Genomic DNA, 6,251 nt, shown 5'->3' on the forward strand with positions numbered 1-6,251 from the left:
TGCTGTTTGCTTTTTCCACCCGAACATGCTGACTACGGACAGCTTTCTCTGTGGGTGGCATCTTCTGGAATGCAGTGTTGCCGTCATGAAAACTTTCATTGCACCGTCCAGCATGTGTTCTAACGGGCAATGCAGACAATTTGATAAGCCGGTAGGACAAGAAATGAAGGCTTAAATAATACTATAGGCATAGCCACGGCATTTCACGGACAACACCCGACCAATTTTCAACTAAACACAACATAAAATAAAGCACGTCAGTCCGTGTCACCATGCATCTCACCATACAGTGGCGACAAGGTGCGTGAGGATTCCACTGACGTGTTCTCTAAGAAAAAAAAAAACGTTGACCAGCACGAGTCGCTTCTGGACGCTAAAAACCTGCGGGTAAATTCATGAAGCTAACGCAAGTTTGATTCGCGATGGGTCGGTGCCCGCGATTTGATGGACGTCGATGTTCGCTCTCCGCAGGCGCACAATTTTCGATGGCGCGAGAAGTGGCCCAAGTTTGTTGAGCCACTGCGGCGAGGGTAATCGCGTTTTCGAAATTCTAAAAACAGATACGGGTATTACTTACGGTGGACTACAGTTTTCTCAATAAATAAGCAGTCCAAAGGTAACAGTTAAAACTTAACTATACAATATTAGTTAACCAGCCTGCTAGTTAGCTCGTTTTAGATGTACTCTGAAGCACTACACCGCTGACAATGCTATGCCGAAGAAAGCGCTCTTCAAACTGAAGAAGTCCATTTTTAGTTGTAAACTGCAGAAAGTTTGAGATAAAAGACCCTGTACATGAGAGGCAGCGTTCACACGCTCTCTCATGGTAAGGACAGCGGTCGTCGTCTTGAGGAATGATATGCGTTGCAGAATACAGCCTTGAGCTCGCGGCGGAAAGGTCTGCGGGCGAAAAATCCACGCAACTCAGCGCATATGTTCGAATATTCCTCAGAGTGCTGTGCGCACGCTTTTGCAAGCACCATCGCTTTTCCACGCATCCCATTTCCGTTGCAACCAAGCGACGCTAGATACCAAACACAAACTGCCTGCAACCGGCGCCGCGCAGTGCCCAGTTTCTTCAAAGTTCTATTTCCGCTTTCGCAAGCCATACGTATACGTCCGCCATGGAACTGCGGAACTCATGAACACTAGTTCCACTGATGTCACATGTCCCACGGCGCAGTGAGATGAAGGAGTCTGCGTTCCAGTCGGAACTTTGATCTGCATACTTTCCTATTTTCTCGGAATTCATGCGCAACAAAGGAAAGGGAATGCCGGCACACATCTTTGCCCCATCCTCTCATTCACGGCGCACATAAAAGTGTACGCAACTTGTTTTGCGCTGGCTTCTGTTAGTGCCGGGACTTAATGTGTGATGAATGGCTGGAGCTTACATTCGAACCCTGCTGATGTACGCTTTCGCGTTTCGCGCATATGCCGGTGCGGCACCGGAACATAGAGGTGCGGTTATATATATATATATATATATATATATATATATATATATATATATATATATATATATATATATATATTATCACGTGTTCTCTGTCTGCAATGAAAAAACTGTCGACGAGAGAGCGCACTAGCGTCTACTACCAACGTGCACGTATCATAGCTGGCAATTCCAAGCAGGCAAAGCGTGCAAATGTTAGAAGGCAATAGCGGGCTCACTTTACTTTTGTCCGCACGTGCACGTGTATGCGTTCACTTGTTTTGCGCGCCTCAGCTTTTGCACAAGCCCTGAAACTAGATAAGTTGTTTAATAGAGATATTTTATTACAGAAATGGGTTTTAAAAAGTACAATTGACATCCCGAAAACAGATTATAAGGTCATGACGTGGAGACGTCAGGACCCGACAGAAATTAATTAATCATCAGCGAGGGTTGAAATTTCGTGTGTGCTATGCTACACGTTTCTTATGAAAACTTGCAAATTTGAAAGTTTTCATCCGACCGGATCATAATTCGTGGCTGAAAGGAATAAACGCGGAAAAAAGGGAAATACGCCTGAAAATGCGGTTAGCACAAACAAGCAAAACAAATAAAGTAACAGCTAGAGTGTGAATAAAAAAGAAAGAGGAACAGCAGGGAAAAATAAACTTGCGTGCAAAAGCACGGTGCGGTGATCCTGGCTGTTGTTTTCTATTCGCATCCAAGTCATCGTCGCATTATAACATGATGCATTTTCGCAGTACAAATGAAAGTCTCGAATGAAAAATAGGATAGAAAGGGATAAGCTATAGCTGGCTTAGATAAATGCGCTCCATTTGTTGAAACATGTGCAGACTTCCATGGAAAGGATGTCTACCAGGCTGCTCACCTACACAGAATGTCATCGCCGCAGCCAGGGATATGTGCAGTGATCGATGGAAGCTGAAAAAGAAGAACAATTCGAAAGGGCTACCGCCAGGGTTGGATTTATGGGCTTCTCTGGAAAAAGGTGGCTAGGGGAGGGGGGCGGCAACTGGTATATATTTGCACAAAGAATTACCTCAAATATTTCGCCGAAAAAAAAACATTTTGGGAAGTCAGTGTGGTTTTCCTATGGAAATTCTTCTTGCTTGAAAGGGGCGACGGGTAGGGGGCTTCAGTCGGCTGCCGCCAACCTTCCGGTGATCTTGCAGCACACTGCTCGAGTCCCAAGCTTTGTCTTACGCATTCACGCCGCGTCGAAACGAGCCAGCGGCACAAAGCCTTTTCTTCTCGCGGCCATTTTTCAAAGCGGTGCAGGTTGCTGCGGCTATAGCGGTGCAGATATATCCGGATCTGGACCATTGTGCATCCCAGCACCCCGGCCTCCCGTTATATTTTTTGTTTACTCTTTTGGCTCTCTCGCTGTCTTGGCGCGCAATACGTGCCCGAAATAACGACGATGCAAGGTCGCTCGGTCGCCGCCGCCGTCAGTGCGTTGCCGACAACAAAAGCTGGGAGGTCCGGCACGCCGTCTGATAGGCGTGCACAGTTCGCGCGCTCGGCGCTAAACAATTCCCTTGGCGGCCGTTTGTCGAAGACTGTAGACACGGTTACGCCGCAGAGCAGAGGCTCCCCGAAGGCCAGGGTCCTGTTCGCTTTGTCGGCTAAGTGCCGTGTAGGAGGGCAGGCGAGGTGCAACTGGTGGCGAAGAATATGTTAAAGGTGTTGAAGGCACAGTCATGAAGACGAAAAATGGACCTAAACTCGCACTGAACATTGGGAGAACGGCTTGTGAGTCCAGCCAATCGGCCGTTTATGTAGCATGCTTTCCATGACCGAGGGCAAGGAGCTTCGTTGACGTCTGGGTCTTTTACGTGAATACGGGCCTTCGGTCAGAGAGGCGCCACGGTGAGCTGATCTGGGCCTACTGAAATTACCTTGTTCGTTATGAAAGCCGCTTAGGGTGTGCAACATTCACATGCCGCCTTTATGGAGCATAGAACCCACAATTGCGATCGATGATGATGTCCAAATGGTGCATTTCTCTTGCAGATGCCACCGTTAGGCAGTGAAGGCAACTCTTATAGGGCTGTCAGTTCTCTTTTGATCTGTTACAAAAGGATGCTGAAGGTAAACATTCAAAACACCTGTTAATAAAAACAAACAAACGAAGAAACAAAGTGCATTTTGTGAGCGGGGATATAGGCGGGAGAAATCGAATCTTGATGCAGGGACAGTAGGTCTACTGAATTCCTACAGATAAATAAGAAAAGGTACACTTTAGAAAGCTCAAGACTTTGCCGGAGAGGTGACTGATGGGAGAAAGAGGGCCTTCACGAATCGCTTTCTTGCGGCCTCTCGGGGGTCTGAACCGTATCCCGTGTCTGGCGTCCATCTTGGGCGCTCGGTTTCGACTCGGCTGCATGCTGTATGCAAGTATCAGCGCGATGTGCGGCGCCCAAGGACATCGTGACCCATGGAAACCGCTTCGCCACGCACACTGCGACCAGCGGGCGAGGCTCGGCGGACGATCCCTCCTGGCGGGCCTTTCTGCGAGACGCGGCGGCGCTATTTTTGGGAGGCCTACAGCGCGGCGCTCACGAGACCGCCCCGTGGCCTACGGAGCCGGATAAGAGACCCATCCCTACAGAGGGTGCACTCGCCATCTGGACCTCCGGACCACACGTCTTCGTCTTCCATGCACCAAGGTGCAGCAGCCCCTCCGTGCCTCCCCCCCCCCCCCCCCCCTTCTGCGCGACCTCGTCTGGTTCGCTCTGCTCAGCCAAGCTGAATATAATGGGGTGCAAAACAGATTCTTTCGTCAGGCAACAGCAATTATCGGTGCCAGTCAAGTGACCATTTCATTTGATTCTTGCTATAACCCCTTCACCTCTATGACGTTTCTTCTCAACGTAAGAGTGCCCAGATGTTATTTTACTGCGAACTCTTAATAAGTAATCGCCGTTCCGCCCCTCAAGATACCGGCTTGTCAAACCTCCGGGTAAAGCCATGTGAAGTTGATACGACTTCACTGGTGCAGCTAAGCTCCTTATCATACCAGACGTGGGCTCATGCAACATGACAACATGCGCTTTTGTGCATGCACCATGGCGGCGGAATATCGATGGAGTGGAGAGGCGTTCATCATGGCGAGATGAGAGATCAGCCGCACTGCTCTGCTGCAGGCGGTCGTCGTTCAACTCTGTTGATTCCCGCTATAAAGCGAGGATCGCTTTCGTTTTCGGCATTATGCCGGAACGTTTATCTTTTTAATACGCTTAGTTCAATTGCTTCTGCTTCGGCTAACGCCCTTTGCTGACACCCGCAAAATTCTGCGACAAGAAAACAAGCATTTCAGAGTGACAGTATGCATAAATCACCTGCCACCGCCACGAGGACAGAAGGAGCTAGGGTCTCAACGCTTGTAGAGACGCGTAAAGATAAATACCTCACCGAAAAAGAAATTACGGAATAATTAAGGGCATTCCATGATTCGAACTTGCTGGCGTTCTATAGAAATAAGGTCAAGCCGTCAGCTGCCACAATCTAAACTGCTTGCAGGAAAGGAAAAAAAGCCTCCAGCAACTCCTGTTGCCTGTAAACGGTGTGTTCTTAGACACAGTGTGCTGGTATACGGAGAAATCTCGCGGCGCCAACAACCCACGATGAGGACGCTTGGCCCGTTTAGTGCCGAACGGGGCGGCGATGAATGATGTTCTCTCGGTCGCGCGCCCTCAATGAGAACTTGACCCCAATGTGATGGCGACGGTGGATGTCTTCGCTGGCGTGTGGTCCACCCACCGCCTACACGGACTGCTCGCTACGGGACTGCTAGTAAGGGGCTGCACCCTGAGCGGGCCAGAATTGGCGGGCCAAAACGGAAAGTTTTGTTTTCCACAGTTTGCTGTTGTTTCCAGTTTGCCTTCGTCCTGGGCCTTTTCTGCAAGTGTGCCATAAGCGAGCAGCGCAGTGCAGGCGGTGGCACAGAGGATTTATTGACAAATAGTGAAGCAGAGCTTGCGAGTGGCTCTGCGCAGAGATTATTAATACTATATGTTATGAGCACGCACACAATTATGCGGCTTAGAAAAAGACTGTCGCTTCAGCAGTGTCTCGTCGTCGAAATTCATGTGGCTCGTTTTTCGTGGTATTCTTGGGGAAGTAGACTTAAATTTCTGCGTTTTATGACATTTGCGTGGAGTCATTGAAGTCAACCAGCTGTGACACTGCGGGATGACTTTTGTTCTTTTACCGCTACAAAATGAGCTGGTGCGAACGCTGAAAAAGGCAGGGCACCGAGAATTTCTTGCCAGTAACCAAGTTGGAAGCAAGGCTATTAAACTATAGCTGTCCGCCTTGAAGGCACCAGGAGTTTCTCTTGCCGCTTGCTTGGGTCAGATGAGTTTTGTCTGCAGTGCCGTGTCCGTGATGATGTCCTGAGTGCCGCAGGTGGTCCCATAGCCTAGCGCCTCTCGTCTGGGCGCGCCTGGCTTTCCGCTTCCAAGGCTCGTCGGAACTTGGCAGCGTCATCAAGAAGGCGCCGCGCAGACTCGCTGGTTTCCGCGGGCCCCGCTAAATGGCTGCTCCATTTCGTCCGCGCGAAGGCAGGGCCCTGAGTGGCACTCGCGAAGGGAGTCGACGGCGGTACGGGCGGCGTCCGAAGACGGCTCTCGCTGGCGGCAGAGGAGCGATTCCGTGCAGCAGCCATGTTTGTGGGGAGAGGAAAAGGGATGCCTCCCGCGTTGTCTTCCACGCCAACTTATGTGCTCGCTCTTTGTTGTACTGGCAGCGCAAGATACATGAATCTACCGCAGCTGGGCTCGCAAAGAAGGGT

This window comes from Amblyomma americanum, chromosome 1, assembly GCF_052857255.1.
Source record: "Amblyomma americanum isolate KBUSLIRL-KWMA chromosome 1, ASM5285725v1, whole genome shotgun sequence".
In the NCBI taxonomy this organism is placed as follows: domain Eukaryota; kingdom Metazoa; phylum Arthropoda; class Arachnida; order Ixodida; family Ixodidae; genus Amblyomma; species Amblyomma americanum.